Genomic DNA, 19148 nt, shown 5'->3' on the forward strand with positions numbered 1-19148 from the left:
AATACATTTTGTGCGGAAATTTTGCACCCAAGGGCTCAAAGTTTAACGATTTTACCTTTTTAGAACTCTGCCACACTCCTCCACCAATTTTGACTCTAATAACTTGACATTTTATGTGTAGGTCACTTGGACCTGAATCGAACTTTTTAATTTCCGTTGAGCCCGACAAAAACTAATCTTAAGGTGTCAAATCTATGGTCAAATTTTAACATATTTGACCTTTGCTATCTTTACCAAACTACAGGGTCTAATCACTTGAAATTTAACAATTTTAGGTCTAAATACTTGAAGTTTTAGATATAAATTACTTGGATCGGGGTCACACTTTTTCATTTGTTTTGACCCCAAAAGGATAACGGCTAAAGGGTCAAAATTGCTATCTCTACTCTACTTCTCTGTAAATATTGTGTCCAAACACTTGAAATCTTAAATGAAGATTACTTGAACCTGGATGCAACTTTATATTTTAGTTTGTGCTCGAAAAAATACATTTTAAGGGGTCAACATTAGAGTCAAAGTTCAAAAATATTTTACCTTTGTGGTCTCTACCAAACTACTTGGTGTAAACACTTGAACTTTGACATAAAGCATAGTCATAATGAGTTTAATCTTTTTTATTCGTTCTGGACCGAAAATTTCGCTGCCATGGAGTCAAAGTTAACATATTTGACCTTTATGGTCTCTACTAAACTACTCTGCTAATTTTGGGCCTAAAATATTGAAATCTAACTTGCAGTGTATTCAGACATTGGTCTCACAATCTAAATAGATTTTGGGTAGAAATTTCACAGCCGAGCGGTCCAAGTTCAAATATTTGACCTTTTTGAATTATACAACACTCCTTTACCAATTTTGTGTCTAAACACTTGAGATTTTACATGTAGGTTACTTGGACCTGGGTCAAACTTTTTCATTTGCTTCGAGCGCAAAAACATAACTGCTAAGAGACAAAAATTGCGGTCAAATTTATACATATTACATTTATACGTTTTCTACCAAATTACTATGTCAATTTGGAGTCTAAACACTCAAAATTTGAGATACAGGGTAATCGGATGTGATGAAAATTTTTTTATTGGCTTTGACCCAGAGGGGCCTTCGGACATCCTTCCCCCGAACGGGGGAGCAAGCATTTTCTCCCCCCTTCGGGCATTTTCTCCCCCCCCACTGAAACATTCAACAGTGACACAACTAGACACACATTTATTATTTAACACATTTATTTATTTTTTTATTTATTAAAGGTAAGAGAGTAATTCGGATATGCATACTAAACTGTTAACCGTTAGTTTGCGTGTTCGATCCTGATCGATTCTACTTTTTGTTTTCATTCTATTTGCTTATTAAATCCTATCCGAAGCGGGGAGGGACTATACCCTTTCCTTCCACCTCCCCCCAAGGGTGGGTTCCTAACGGAAGGGCATCCGATCCTCCACCCATCTACGGGCAAGCAGGGGGAGCTGGCCACCATCCCCCCACCAAAAGGGAAAGCCTGACATTTTCTCACCCGAAAGGGGGGAGCTTGGCAGTTTCTCCCCCCAAAGGAGGGAGCCGTTGTCCCCCCCAAGGGTGGGGGGTGAAAAGGCCTTGGGGGGAAGAGAAGCCTCCAAGCACCCTCCTCCCTGAAGGTGGGGTTGGGGAGTATCTCTCCCTGAAGGGGGGAGGCCGGCACCAAGCATGTAAATCCAGAGGGGTGACTTTTTTGTTACCCCTCGGAGTGGGAAGGGGGCCGATCACCCAGGCAACGCCGGGTAACCCCTGCTAGTATATATATATATATATATATATATATATATATATATATATATATATATATATCGAATTTTACGTTCGACGCTTTAGTTTCAGTTTTAGTTTATTTACTTTTTCGTTCATTTTTATATTTTGTAATTTTCTTTCTCATTTCGTTATCTCTTTTTCTTTTTTGCTAAATTTCATTCCCTTCGTCGTTTTTTTTATTATTGAATTTCTCTTCAATTTTTATTCTATTTTTTTTATTTATTTTTGAGAAAATTTATTACCTTTCCTGTTTGTAGTTTTTTTTTTTTCTGTCGCCTTCACCCATTCTTTATAATTTGCCTCCTTTTATTTGTTATGTTTCCCTGTTCTCTGTTTTTTTGTTTTTATTTGCTGACTTTAGATTTGATTTTATGGATTTGTTTGCATCTGTTTGTTTCTTTCAGGCCCTCTTTTTTCTTTCTTATATAAATTTTCGCTATCTCTATTTTTTCCTGTTCTTAAGGTTTTCAAAATGTCGGAAGACACTGAATGTGATTATTTTTATGATAGTTTAGATTCAACTTCCTAAAATTGCTGACCCGACAGAAATGTCTTTGCTGGCTCCAGTAAGTCATTCTATGATTTAAACAAAAAACAATGTCCGGTAATATATTTTTTTAAGTTCTACGAAGCAAATACGCTGCAAGGCAAAACAAACAAAAAACTGTCCCTTTTTTTCTTTTAGTATTTTTAGACAGTTTAGATTTTAACATGTTTTGTCTTAATTCTTAGCATTGTTTTTCTGTTTCTTCTTTCCTATTTATTGCTTTTAGCTTGATTATTCCATTTCACTCGGTTATTATTGTTGACTAATTCAATTATTTTTCTTTATTTCCTCGTTAAAAAACCTTTAATTTAATTTTCCTGCTTTCTCTGTTCTTCTTTATATTCTGTTTAATCCTTTAAGTTCTGCAAAGTTATTGTCTTGGCTTTCTCCTATTTGCAAATCGAAGTCAGTTTTATTTGTCTATTTACATCTCTGCTATTTCATGAATTTCAGCGTATACTGGTCAAACAAAAGCAGACGCACACGTAGCGCAGGAAACCCCGGTTACACTTAAAAATTGTTGCGATTAAAAAAGCTTATATGTATGTATGTATGCATATATATATATATATATATATATATATATATATATATATATATATATATATATGTAATATATTGTGTTCGTGTATCTCAGTAAGTCTTCATATGCCAATGAGTTTTAAGCCAAAAAGAGTTGACTTAAGGAGTAAGCTACAAAATTATCATATTCCATAATTGAGCATTAATATACTGTGGAAGCAAAATCAAGACTTCAAAAAGGGTGTTGATGGCAACAAAAAGTGTATTTCATTTAACGTTATAATTGCTCCCATGTCCAGTCGAACAATTTCAAACATTATATCGTTTGAAAATTTTCCGAATCCAGCATTTCTTCAGATTTTATGAATAAACACACTTTTGACAATAGAGCATTTTTGAAGTGAAAGAAAAATGGGTTTTCCGTAACTACAGCAAAGGTAAATGTTTCTCACATGCTTTTCCCGTTAAGAGAATTATATATATATATATATATATATATATATATATATATATATGTGTATATATATATATATATATATATATATATATATATATATAAACAAAAATGGGATTACTATGGGCTTTTTCAGGAGCAAAAAAATATGAACACAAATTAAAAGTGCTCTATATATATATAGTATTGTCATTTTTTGTCTTACCTTTTAGCTCAACTCCCGATGAAATGGGCAAAGGTTGTATAATTAGGCGATAATCTGACGTTTCCGACTAATGGGAAGTAGGCATCTGTTGGAAGACGAAACTACGTTACTACTTCCATTAATGTTCTGTTGTACTTCTATTACTAATGGAGATTTGGTATATGTATGTCTGAGGGCGAAATTATGATAGTACTATAGAATATTAATAGAAGTAACATATTTTAATGTTCAAAGTACTATACTATTTCAGACTGATGTATTACGATAATGCCTCCAATTCAAGGAGTGTAGTGTCGTAGTTCTTCTGTTATCTTGATATTATACGTCCAGATATTACCTCCTTTTGGATGATATTTATAGAAATCGCTCCAGACAAAACATGAAGCTACTGGAGATGAAAAGTTAACAAATAAATAAAAATACTACTTCAAGATCAAAGACTTGCCAGCGATAAGTGTAAGATAGAATAGATTTTGACCTAGTAAACAGCAACATTTCCCTTTTTGACAGAAACATCGCTTGTGAAATGTGAGGACTAAAGGGCAAAATAAGGGAAACAAGAGTTACGCGGATGTTGAAAATAAAGCCAAGATTCACTTTATACTCTTCTGTTGAGAAGACGGGATTGTTCTGTTGTCGTGACTATCCTCACACAAATTACACCCTATTGAAGAAGATAGTGTGTAGTATGTGTTCTGCTTTCAGATGACCATGGCCTCGAGTATTACGCCCACCTTTGGTGTTCGTCATGATACCACCCTTGCAGACGTGAGATTCTCCTTTGGTGGGAGCAGTGTAGTCTATGTGTGTTCCTCGTAATAGCATCCTCCTAGGCATTACAGTTTTGGGGGGAGGGGGGAAGAATTATATAGTATCTGTTTAGTACTAATATTATTCCTTCAGGGATTACGTTATCTTTGTGAGAGATAGTTATACACTAGAATAAAGCTCCCCCAGTAAACTACTCCGTCCAAACTAGATAGCACAGCGCCTAACATTCTTAAAACAAATGTCACTAATTGATTGTCTATTACATATGCATATGAGTTCAGAATCCTATTCATTAATTCTCACTTCGTACTGTTTTTTTTTCGCCACAAACAGGGAATATTGTTCATAAGGCGTGAGATATCCTAAGTGGGCAACTGTTTAGAAATATATTTTTCTTTTGCGTATTAAATGTTATGCATGTTGGAAAAGTCGAGCAAACAAGAAACTGGTTTGCTGTAGTTTTTGTAACAGACTGGAGAGCAAAAGAACAAATACTAGTAAAATAACACGATGGCATATTCCACTTATTAATTTAATGCCTAATACGGATTAGTTAGTAACAAACGCTAAAACTAATTCATCATCAAAAATTAAGCATCATTCTAAAGCTCTCTAAAACACTTTTGTGAAGAGTCTAAACAAACCATGCTAATCTCTTTATATTCTTATCGAAAATCGCTCAAGACAAGACGTGAAGCCACTTGATGTACGATTTGGATTACAAATAAATCACCTCTTCAATTCGACTCAAATCATAAAGCAACCGAGATATCTTTGAAATTGAAATATTATTTGTGTTTTTTATGAGTTCATTCCCTATGTACTCGGAAACTACTATGTCGATTTTTTAAATTTCACACATACTAAAACCTCACAATGAAACATGTGTCTACGAATGTTTTTACTTAGAATTTGTATTTGAATGTGTCCGATAAGCATCGATTATCGATAATCGAAAAATTCCGATTATACAAGGAAATCCGATATAGACCAAAGGTAACACGTTTATGCAAGCTAATGTCACATCAAACGTGTTTTATTACTGCACTAGCAGAAAAGACCAGCCTATAAAATCAACTTCAGATGTATATAATAAAGACAAATGCGCGCTCGAAATGAATGTTTCTTTGTAGAGAACAATTGGACCATGGTACTTGACTTTTGTATGTTTAACTTGAATTCAAGTGATTATGTAAAATTATTTCATAAAATCAACGGTTTTTTGATAAGACAGAGGTACCGTTCTAAAAAAAAATGACGAATCAACAATATTTTCTTTTATATGAAAACATCTACAAAATAAGCTTCGGCAACTATTTCTTTTCTTTTTTTTTAATTAAACAGTACATGTTATGGTAGCGTTTTTAAAACGGTTGTCATTAACAAAAACAATCAGTTCCAGCTTTTTTCCTTTAATGTTTGGATTTAATAAAAAAAAATATATCGTTTGATGAGGCGTCCGAATTTATGAGATGAAAATATGAATGAATCTGTTAATAAAACATAGATGCAGTAGCCCCTACATCAAAGTGGCACCTAAATTGAGGTGATTAGGCAAAAACAAAACAAAAAATTATTTTTCGATTTTGGAGAGTCTTCAAAACGTTTACAGGATCATGCTTATGGGTGGGGTATTTTCCTTTGTTTTTCGGGGGAGTTTTGGATTCTATTTTCCTGCTTTTTTATTATTTAATACTACTGCGGGTGCTTCGTTTGCTGACAACAAATCACAAAAATTATTTTTTATTATATAAAACACATTTATACACACAAAGCCTGAATTACATCAAGACACATTCTCATTTTTATTAACTTTGATTCAGTTTGTATCTGACTACATTTAGGCCAACTTTTATTATTTTTTGTCTGTCAAATAATTTTCACCGCTAAAGTACAAATTGTCCCTCTATTACATTGCCTACGGATAGGCTTATTTGTTATATATTTGTTGTTTTACTGTAATTGTTTTTTTTTTGTTTAATTCTCTTTTCAGGATTCATTTTTGACACTGTTCACACATAAACATTTTTTGGTAAATTTTACCTTAGCTCCACCTACAAATTTTCCTTTAAACTGACGACTTCTATAGGTGTTAAACTATAAAACCATCTCTTTTCCCTTTAGCGGGGACAAGTAGTTTTCCAGATATAATAACAAGTGTTATGCACTGTAATTAACTGTTCTACGCACCCACAATAGAAAAGTCTACTTCTCTCCGCACGACACTGCCATCCCTCAATTTCTTTTTTGTTTATAGTCTTTGCGGGTAGCTATGTTGACAAACTTTAACAATCCCCCCATTCTCATAAAATCGGGTGTCTATTCCGAAAGCCATTCTTTAATGGCGAGGTTGGGCGTGTCTATTCCATACGACGTTTTCAATATGGGGCTATTGGGGTGTCTATTTCGAAAGCCGTTTTTAACATTATGACGTTGGCGATTGGCCACCAACAACAACAACGGTAGTTTAATTTTTTACGAAGGAGGGGCATGCTTCCACTGGGCAACGCCGGTTTACGGGTCCTGCTAGTTACATATATTGCTATTAACATGCATATATACATAATACATGCATACGCATATATATATATATATATATATATATATATATATATATATATATATATATATATATATATATATATAGTTTAGTGAAAAAATTCAATATCCAAAGTTAAGACGTTGGAAGTGGATTCGTTTTATTTAAATATGGAATGGAACGAAAGTCACTAAAAATGAAACGAAAATAGAAACTATGTAGAAAGAATTTATTTCAAAATATTATTTTAGTTTTAAAACTTCTTGTGCTATTATTAAACAGTAAAACATCAACTTTCATTTTTTACATTTATATAAATATATATTTTTTGTTTTAATACTTGTGTTATCATGAAAAAAACTTATGAGAATTTTTTATTTACATATCTATAAATGGTTTCTTTTTAAAATATTATATCTATGTCTTTCACAAATTTCATCACAGAATTTTGTCATAAATAATATATGAAAGTTTTTATAAAAACTTATTGTGTTATCACAAACAACTCATTTGTATAAACACGAGTTTCTACAAATGAATAAAGGGAATGTTGTCATAGATAATGTATTGGAGGTTTTTATTAATATTTCCTATATAATATATTTTAAATATATTAAAAAAATATTTATAAAAAAGTAAAAAATTAAAGTTAAATATATTTTATTGTTTCATTATAAAACAAGTGCTTCCATCTAGTTTCGTATTTCGTTTCATGCTTAGTGACTTCCGCTTCATACTCAGGTGAAGTGAGTCCACTTCCTGTTTCTTAATTTTGAGTACTGAATATTTGGATTTTACTATATATATATATATATATATATATATATATATATATATATGAGTATTGCATATATATATATATGGGTATTGCATATATATATATATAATACATATTCAATAATAATTATATATATATATATATATATATAATAAAAAACAACAAAATATCCGAAATATAGACTTAAACACAAAATAACATATCTAACTATATCTAAGTTGAAAATAAGTCAGCTTTCTATAACAAAAGGATATCTACCCTTATCATGAAACACACAAAGAGAAGTGATGAATCTGAGGTAAACTGTACCGTTGTCTTGTAAGTGCCCGCCCATTAGCTGATTATGATGGGCGCGGTGGCAATTAGGAAGCCGGTTGGCTAACTAGAAAATTCAATAGCATGTGCGTATATATAAAAATACGCGATAACCACAACTTCTCGCATAAGCCTGACGAATATTCACGAGAGTTATATGCGAAATATTCTGTGTAGCTTAATTGCCATATATATTTTCATAACTTACTATATATATATATATATATATATATATATATATATATATATATATATATATATATATGGGGTTTGAAGACGATGGCTGAAGCGGACAAATTTTGAGTACCTAATCGAATAACTTGTTAGCATTGGACTTGAGTTGGCCCGGAAGAAGGTTCGCATGACTGCATTCCGTTAAGAGTAGTCAGCATAGAGTACATTCAACTAGTGTATATGGGAAAGATTAATGGATAATGCAAAACTTACCTCAGTAATTGGAATCAAATATTTTATTTGGAACACTCTAATTGTTTAAATTTTCTTGAATTATTCTGTAACGAAATGAGGCGAATAGAGAAGCTTGGTTAAAGAAAAGAAGCCGGTATTCTACATTGCTCATAAAATTTGATTCCTGACTTGGCACCCAGCCAGATTTCCAAGTGCTAAGTTCGCTTAACATAGACGTCGAAACGCTTCAGCATAAAACAGGGCAGCAATTTTGATAGCGGAAATGGTCAGCCGCCTACCATATTGACCATTAGAAAGTGTGACATATATCTCTTTTTCTCACAATATATACGCAAAGAGGCATTTTATATGAATTAGCGGAATTTCGTGTAAATTCCACGGTGCTTTCTACTTTAATCTGTAAAATTTACTGTTAATATTTTTTAAAATAATAAATGTCTCTTAGGATTAATACTATGAAAGAAAAAATGTTTACACTTTCTGTAATATTAATTTCTTTTGTCAACTTAATATTCTTTCAGTGTGAGGAACATGTCGCATCTATATTTATTTATGGAAAAATGTAGCGTAGCAATTTTTTTAAGAAAAAGGTATTCTGTTTTATTACTGGAAAATCAATGGCAGGTAAATATTCTTCGAATTCAAACTGATATCCATGTTAGACATGTATTTAAAATTGTACTATTTCCGTTGAGAGAATGAAACATTTGACTTGCCATAATTAATTAGAAAATAATTAAAGTTGGAAGTTTTACCTAAGCGACATCAGAATGATTTCCAATCAACATTTTTACTGATCGGATGATGTAAAGCTTTTTATGATAATCAAACATTATTATGTAATTACGCTTTGTATAAAAAAATGGAAAGTAGATCGTTTGGACATTGTTTAACAAATGAGTTGGATTGAGAACGTCAATAGAAGAAGATAATCTGAAAAGGGTCTCCTCTCAAAGGAGAGGGTAGCGTCTCAAACAGGGGATGTGTAAGAACTAGCCACCCAAGTAAAGTCGTTGAACACTCCTCTGCTGGATGCCATGCCTAGAAATGAATACATAAATATAAAAACATAACTATCGTTTTAAGTATCTTGCATGCGTCTTTTTGTTAAGAGAATCAACTGCCTCAAGATGATAGAAGAACCTCCCAGAAAAGGTAGCAGCAGAACCAGGTATAGCACGTTTATGTATTCGTGTTATATGTAAACACGCATACACACATACGCACTAAAAGAGACACTACTGATGATCATAGCAGGGTGGAAAGGAAACAATTAATTATACACAAAGATAATGTTAAGAACACCCACTTTGATGCAACAGGATAAGCTAGGGTTCAATTAGTGAAGAACCACCATTTGTGCCCTAATTGACCTAGGGGAGCATTTTGCTCCCAATTCGGGAGGATCCGACTTCCGAGGGACCTGAGGAGGACCGGATAACTATGCTGCGATAGCTTAAATAGATCCCGGGCAACGGCGGATATCCCAAAACTGCGTGTCATAACTCCGACACCCTCCCACTGTATAATGTTAACCCGTTTGATTCCAAGGGGCACAGATTGCGTGGAATCTCGCCGTTCCCAATGACTGATCACGCCCCTACCCCTACCTGTCTGAGTGCCGTCTGTGAAGACTAAAGATTTGAGACTTTTAAAACTTGCTAAGAACTGAACAATATATTGTAAAAAGTCTGTAGTATATTTTGTGAAATTAATCTTCAGTAGAATAGAATTCAAGCGTCCGGTGTTATTCGTTTTCAGCATATCAGGAATGTGATGTCACCGCCTCTCGGAGATTTGGACGACACGAGCCGAAGTTTTTCTAAAGGTCAGTTGGGTGAACTTATAGACAGAGAGGTGGGTCACATCTCAGACAGAGAGGTGGGTCAGACATTTAGTGACACGTACACACATTCAAATGAACCCTTCGTTACATACATACGACAGTATGGCCACTCAGCATATATACATACTCAAACGTAACATTATATATATATATATGTGTGTGTGTGTGTGTGTGTGTGTGTGTGTGTGTGTGTGTGTGTGTGTGTGTGTGTGTGTGCGAGGGGTATAAAGTAGTATAACAATATATTTAATAATAATAATAAGTCCCCAGATGTACCTCTCCATCGTACAGTATATCGATACACTAAGGCTGACTGGGATAGCTTTCGTACATTTATATCTGATCTACCTCTGCATTCCATGTTTAAAAAGGATGTGTCCTCTATAGTATTAGACCTGACGGAATGGTTAATGGGAGGTATAGACCGTTTCATACCCTCGAAAAAGTTTCAGCAAAAACCTAACAGCCTACCATGGTTCTCTCCAGAATGTGCTGCTGCCATTGCGCACAGAAATCACTTTTTCCACTGTTTCCAACGTAATAGATGTATGAAAACTAAAGCCGCTTTCAGGACTGCCAGCAACCATTGTAAGAAAGTAATAAAGAATGCAAGAGAGTTGTATGCTCAATCTGTTTAGTCCAAAGTAGCTGAACAGCGGCTTGGTTCCCACCAGTTTTAGCAAATAGCAAACAGAATCCTGAACAGAAGCGTGTGCTCCATCCCAACTATTATCAATGGACCTGAGGTAATCTCGTCAGCATCAGACAAAGCCAAACTCTTTGTCAAGAACTTTGCAGCTAATTCTACCCATTGCGATCAAGGCTGCCAACCCCCAATATTTCCTCCTGTATCAGAAAACACGCTATGTGATATACGTATATCTGTACGTGATGTTGCCAAGCTAATCAAAAACCTTGATTCCAGTAAAGCAACTGGCCCTGACGGTATTCCAATTATAGTACTCAAAAAACTTCAACCTGAACTAACGCCCATACTTACAAAACTGTTTAAACGTTGTCTTAAGGAGAATAGTTTCCCATCTCCCTGGAAAATTTCATCAGTATGCCCTGTATTTAAGAATTCAGGTGATCGCTCATCCCCCTCTCAGTACAGGCCAATAAGTCTCCTGTGCGTCATGAGTAAGTTGCTGGAATCTGTGTTAAATACAGAAGTAATCAACCATCTCAACAAAAATAACCTTCTTAGTGACACTCAATATGGTTTCCATTCTGCTAGATCTACAGCTGATGTCCTTACAGTTATATCTCATAGGATTAGCAAATCTCTCGACGGAGGCTACCTTTCTAGGGCAATTGCTCTTAACATATCTAAGGCCTTTGATAGAGTATGGCATAAAGGTTTACTTCATAAGATCTCTAGCTATGGTATTGCTGGAAATATCTTCTCAATTATTAAATCATTTCTTTCTGATAGGTTCATAAGAGTAGTAGTTGAGGGGCAAAAATCAGAAGCTCACAGTATTAATGCCGGTGTCCCTCAGGGATCCATCCTGGGCCCAACTCTTTTCCTGATCTATATTAATGATCTTTCAAATCACATCCTTACATCATTTGTAGACATCTATGCTGACGACACTACCATTTATGGTAGTACATCTAAGACAGTAAATGACCAAGTTCTCTCCAATTCTCTCTCCTCTGATCTTGAGCACGTAGTACAATAGGGTAAGGAGTGGCTGGTTACTTTTAATGCATCTAAAACCAAGCTTCTCTCTTTACATCATCAACATTCTGATCCACATCTGGCATCAATTGAAATGAATGGCTCTCGTCTTGAGGAGGCCTCAAGTTTTGACAAGCTTCTTGGCTTGACCATTACTCCTGATCTTAAATGGAACATGTACATCAAATCTGTTCCCAAGGCCGCTGGAAAAATGGTGGGATCTTTCTATCGATCCAGTAGATATCTCACTGCTGATGCTATTCTCTATCTATATAAGAGCCAGGCACGTCCAAGGATGGAATACTGTTGCCACATCTGGGCAGGAGCTGCTAGAAAGGACTTGGCCTGCCTTGATAGAGTTCAAAATAGACTTCGTAGCCTCGTAGGAGATGTCCTTTTCTCCTCCTTGCAACCTCTATCTCACAGAAGAGATGTTGCGAGTTTGTCTCTGATGTATCGTTATTTTCATGGAAATGTTCGACTGAGCTTCAATCTATGGTCTCCACTCGCCAAACTTTCACAAGAAACACTCGTCTAGCTGTAAACACTATCAATAATTCCCCCCACTCATTATCTCTGCCTAAACCTAAACGTAGATTCCATGAACAAAGCTTCTTTCTTAGAACTGCACGCCTGTGGAATTGTCTTCCGTTTTCCTGCTTTCCAGCCGACTACAATATGGTTGTCTTCAAGTCTAACGTAAATAAGTTCTTGATGAGCCGTTCCATATAAGTTATCAAATTTACCAAATTTTCATTACTAATGATTACTATATTGTCCAATTTCTACTGTACACTCTTTAACCCTTATCCTTGAGTGGCCTCTTGGTCTTGATAATGTGGTGATGCCTATGTAAAAAAAATTATTATTAAAAAACTGTACAGAAACAGATGGTTAAAAATTGCTACATCTAGATTGGTACATCAACTATTAGCCTCAAGCTTTTGAACAGTTTCCTGTCGCATATCCGCAGTGTTATATCCTTGTGTCTTCTTTATAATAACTTCAACAAAATGTGCTTCGACAAAATTACTTCATTTGTGCCCATCTCAGCAAAAATACCCTGATCAACCTGACTGGCAGCAAAATCCCACCTCTACACTTTGGAGATCCTAATTTGTTAAAAGATTTTTACGGTATCTTCTTACACTTTATTACTTACGTTAGGAAGAACAATTCTGCAGAAATTGAAATGTAATGAGAACAAACATCTTACTGCCCAAATCAATACACAAAATTTCTCCTTATAAATATGGCTCCTATCACAGTATCACCTTGTGAAATTATGTATTGCCTGCGGTAAAAAATAACTATATATGTGTGTGTGTGTGCGTGTGTGTGCATGCGTGTGTGTGTGTGTGTGTGTGTGTGTGTGTGTTGTGTGTGTGTGTGTGTTGTGTGTGTGTGTGTGTGCGTGTAAATTAAATTAATGCCCTGAATTTGTTTTAAATAGCATATTTATTCGATTGTTTCGGCTTTTCTCAAAACGGACATTTTTGTTTATAATAGATTTAAGAAATTTTGCAAAGGCCTCCAGAAGAGAATTCCCATCTTTCATCAAAAATAAACGAGAAAATAAACCCAATTTTCATTTCACTTTTTCATCAATTTTTAAAGCAATATATATATATATATATATATACATATATATATATATATATATATACTAGCAGGTCGCCTGGCGCTGCCCGGTCGTAAAATGTGCTTTAATATAATATTTAAATTCAAGTAGATCACGTATTTATTATCATAGAGACAATTCTCTTTCTATTATTATATTGAACTAGCAATCGGTGCCCGGCGTTACCCAGGTGTTTTGAAGTGTATGCTGAGAAAAAAAAAACGGTCAATTTTTTTAAACTTTGACCCCTATTATGACCTCTTAACATTTATTGTTTAGGGATCGAGTAAAGTTAATAAGTTAGATCCATGTCCAAGGAATCTATATATAAAATATCACGTGTTTAGACCCTAAATTTTAGGAGGAGTTTGGTAGAGTTCTCAAAGGTCAAATTGTTGAATATTGACCACTTAATCGCCAAATTTCTGTCGAAAACCTATCACATCGATTTTCCCAAATCTCAGTACCCTGTATATCAAATTTCGAATCTGTAGGCTTAAAATTGACAGAGTTTTAGCGTAGGGAAATGCACACAGACGCAGAGACATACACAGACACTATCACTTATATATATATATATATATATATATATATATATATATATATATATATATATATATATATATATAAACATAAACATCATATATATAAGGATAATAGTACGCCATATATATAACAAAAGACCATTATTTACTGAAGTGAAAGGAAAACCCGGGGGAACTTTACCCAAAAATAAATCTATATTTTTTGTGTGTATTGATAGTCTTATCAACACCCCTTTTTTCTATTTATTTAAAAAGAAAATACAACTTTGTAATTTATGAGTCGTGGAATTGCATTCATCTACTAAAGATCTAGCTAATGTGCATATTTTTTATCGTTTTTAATTAATTCCCTATTAGTTTTTTTTTTTCGGTTCTCTTATACGATGATCATCTGTATTTTACTATTACGTGTAATTATATTCATACAGATATTCTATATGATTTATGTTTGCGTAATATTTGCGTAGAAATGAAGAAAATCAAATTTACTGTGTGTTTATCGTATTGTCATAACAACGTGACGTAGCCAAGGACGGTAGTGGACGTGAGTGTGTGTGCGTATGTGCGCGTGTTTTTGTGCTGTGTTTATATTATGCATATTGTTTCGTATCTTATCCACTTTTTCGAATCTATGTGTACAGTAATACAAACCCGTTTTTCGAGCTGAATAAATATGTTACATTAAATAAAAAAACGAAAAATATATCCAGTTTGATAGAAAAGTAACTTATCTTGCCTTTAATAACATTTATTTGTTATATATTTGTTTTTTGACAACTTTTTCGAATCTATGTGTACAGTAATACAAACCCGAAATGAAAAGACCACGAGTGAACGCGCGTTTTATATAAAAATAAGTATTTTTAAATTTTATCTTTCTAGCTTTAAAAAAAAGTTTTAAAATTTTATCAGCCGGCATAATTTATTTTTAATTATTGAAAAATTTCAGGAAAATTAATTTTTGCTAGATTTTCAAAACATTGTTTTCGTGTTGTGTGTACGTGTCTGCGGTTAGCACCAGAATGGCGGTCGTGATGTCGTAGGTTGGATTGTTAGATTGTGTAAGTTTCGTATTTTTTTAATTTGTAAATAACAAGTTATGAAAAAATTAAACCCTTCCAAGATGGACAATAAATAAAGCCATAATATTTTATGGTAAAGGTAAGAGCGTAGGAACCATAGTTTTTAGGAGATGTGATTATTGGATTAACCAATCAGAAATCGTCTGTGGCACACACATCTCTGTTTTTATAGATATATAGATTTGATATATTTTAGTGAGCTCAAAAGTATATATATACATAAATATTTATATAAATATATATATAAATGTGTATATATATAAAGTAAGTTATAAAAATATATGCAATTAAACAACTTTTTATAACGTCCTACCTAGCTCTACCTATGTATTGAGCACTGTTGAAGTAAATACTGAAAATTTACGCATAAAATTATATTTTCGCATATCAGTTTATGTGATTGAATAAAGTAGTCATATATATATGTGTGTGTGTGTGTGTGTGTGTGTGTGTGTGTGTGTGTGTGTGTGTGTGTGTGTGTGTGTGTGTGTGTGTGACAGACATTGATGGCATCAGCTAGAATTAAAAACAAACAACCATCAACCTTCATTTCTTAGCCTGTGACTCACGCACACATATATAAATCCGTCATCCTTTTTTTAAAGATTGAATCGCCCGATCGTTGAAGAAAACAAGCAAGGTCTACAGGTATATAATGAGATAGAGAGCTGATATAACTTATTTAACACACATTTTTATGTCATAGCTCAATATTATACGATTAAGAATCTTTATTTAGTATCGTGTGATATTTATTCAGGGAACAAAATTCATGATATATTCCAAAAGCACTTTTATTCGCCAGGAATTGGTTTTAACCATCTCAAGCATATACATTCAAAGAATATTAAAATAGAACCGATTTTAAAGGGCCGTTTGATAAGTTAATAAAAAGTTCACCAGTCAGGTAGAGAAAAAGTTGAAATTCATCCAATATTGTTTTGCATTTTCTTTTAATTCGCATTTTTGCTAAAACAAATATTTTGTCTGTGTTTTTTTTTTATAAATTTTCATATTTCAATGCGTTCATGACATGTTTATACTTTTTCTTTTGCCATGTTTTATATGAAGCGCTAAATGTCATAACTCGGTAAGCGCCACAAATAAAAAATGGAGAAAAACACTATCAACGTTTTGTTTGGTGATTATATTATACATTGATTGAGTTCTACTGAATTCGATCATAACTACTCTTGTACGTGTTAGAGGAGACTATGGGGAATAAAATGATATACTAACTTGATATTTTGCCGCAATGGCGCTTACCGAGTTATGACATTCATCGCCTCATATTCAATCGAAAAAAGGAGTAAAATGTACTTCAAAAGTTCGCATCTAAGTAATAAATAATTTCCAACAAATGTAATTGGCATTTTCTCGCATCGTTTGTCTAAAATAGACTATGGAGTAGTGAAATGTTGGTGTCGTTATCCATGAGAATTAATTTTTTTTTTAATCATGCACGAATAGAGCCAGTTATTTAAGTATTTATATGAGTTTTATTTAGATCAGAATGTTCAAAATCAGGCTAAATATTAGCTGTTTTTGGTTTCGATTCTAGCTAATAGCATCTAAATAAGGGTTTTCTTTACTTTTGAAATCACTACGATATATTGGGCACTATATATAAGAGTATTTGTTCTATGAGATTCCCGTTTATCATTCGAGGGCGAGGAATGTATTTTACGACCGAGTTACGCCGAGCGGCTACTATTATGTATTGGGTACAATATAATAACCAATAGAGAATTGGCTCTATAATAATAAATACGAAATCAGCATAATATTATTTTCAAGCGTATTTTACGACCGGACAACGCCAGGAAGCCTGCTAGTGTGTGTGTGTGTGTGTGTGTGTGTGTGTGTGTGTGTGTGTGTGTGTGTGTGTGTGTGTGTGTGTATGTGCGCGCGCGCGTGGGTGTGTGTGTGGGTGTGTGTGTGTGTGTGTGAGTTACGGGTGAAATCGCTCCGATTTATAATTTCACAATTTAGAAAATCATATAGTCTTTATATTTAATATAAAAAAACAACATATTATTGATTATTTAAAAGTTCAGTTTTTTGTTTCCTCGATTTGATTAACTTCTTTGAGAATTCTTTATGATTTGTACTTAAGAACCATACTGAAAAACTCAATTCTATTTTATGGACAAAGAGGTTTTTTTCTGGAAATAACTGTTAAACTTTAGTGCCAATATTTACCAAACCTCTCCGGGGATAGCTTTTGGTTATTCTATCGATTTGTTGATTTTGCTTGTTTGTTTTTGTTTTTTTGTTTTTTGTTTCTTGTTTTGTTTTCTATTTTTTCTTGTTTTTTTTTCTTTTCTTTACAGAAATATTCCACTTCCGTTAATGTGTCTATGAAAAAGACAAATGTGAATCTGTATTTCTGTCCAAAGGCACGATAGCACTTTATATATAACGCGTTATTCTGGAAATGATTTAAACAACACGTATTACTATTTTCTCTTTCATGTTACTTTCACGACGTTTCAGCTGATGCAATATCCATATTTTTGCGAGTACATTGTTTTTAACTTTTAAATCTAAATGTAAATCTAACTTAATCCTGCATTAAAATCACGGTAGATTGTTCTCGTGTCATCAGCCATGACGGGACACAATTGTTAAGTACTTGAATTCGTTGTACAATGGATGCATTCTAAATTTTAAAAAAATTATGAACATTAAATGTAATAATATCTCACTTGTTTGTTTAAATGTATGTATGTATGTTTGTATGTCTGCCTTCTTAAACTTTCGACAGATGGGAGAAATCTTCACGAGATCGGTATCATTTTGAAGCTCGACTCTTCAGACGACAAATATCGAAAAATTGTCTAAAAACATTAATTCGTTCACCATCAACTAGGCACTTTTCTACAGGGAGGGTCGTTCTTTTCGCTGACATATTTTTTACACCCTTGCGTTCAAGACGTCGGTCAAAATGCGTTATTTGGACTGCCACGGTAGGCACATCAGTAAGAGAGGTTTTTTTTGGGGGGGGAGGGTCACCTTCTTTTTCCTTTAGCGCGTTACGGGTTCAAACTTGCTTACAACTCCTATTTAATTTTTCCTATTTTTTTTTTTTGCTCAACCAATACACTTACACACACCACGTTATTTTCTGCTTTCGCGTCACGGGTTCGAGCCTGCCTACAACAACTTTTTTTATTTTTTATTTTTGCTCAACACACACATCCAAACAACCGGGCAACGTCAGGCACTCAGGCTAGTTAAGAATAATAAAAAAAAATTACTTCAAAGTTCTACCCGATCATGGTTGACTTTAACATATGAAATCGTCGTGTGATGTTTACGCTCTTACGATTCCAATTTATGCTGGAATTCATTGATGAAAGTAGATTACGTTTATAAGACTACTTGGCAGAATTTTTTTTTTTAAATAATAAATTTTTAATCAATTTATTCTTGTAAAAATGAAAAATGCAACAACTGGAATTAATACAGATATTGTTCGACAAAGACTAGGATAAAAAGTAGAATTGTGAATGTACATTTTGTTTTCGAAGTAATAGTAACATCGGGGAAAAGTGTATTCCGTGTGTTTACTAATCGTCTCCTCGCGTTCTGACCCTAATATAGTTGGAAGAAACTGAAATATTGGAAGTGTTATATATATATATATATATATATATATATATATATATATATATATATATATATATATATATATATATATAAGCAGTTCAGCCCGACTTTGCTCGGGCCCTATGTATTGCTCATAACTTTATGTGCATATGTATATATATTACAAATTTTGACTCATGTCCAGGTAACCTACATATAAAATTTCAAGAGTTTATACCCAAAAATTAGCGGAGGAGTTCGGTAGGGTCTGCAAAGATCAACTCTTTCAAACCTCTTGACAGCTATATTTTGGCTCAAAAACTGATTAAAAAGCCTGCTGCATGTCTGAATACCCTTTATGTAAATTTTCAAATGTTTAGACCAAAAATTGGCTGATTAATTAGGTAGAGACCGCAGAGGTCAATTTTTTCATTTTGACT

This window comes from Euprymna scolopes, chromosome 1 (genome assembly GCF_053919585.1).
Source record: "Euprymna scolopes isolate OS-2025 chromosome 1, ASM5391958v1, whole genome shotgun sequence".
In the NCBI taxonomy this organism is placed as follows: domain Eukaryota; kingdom Metazoa; phylum Mollusca; class Cephalopoda; order Sepiida; family Sepiolidae; genus Euprymna; species Euprymna scolopes.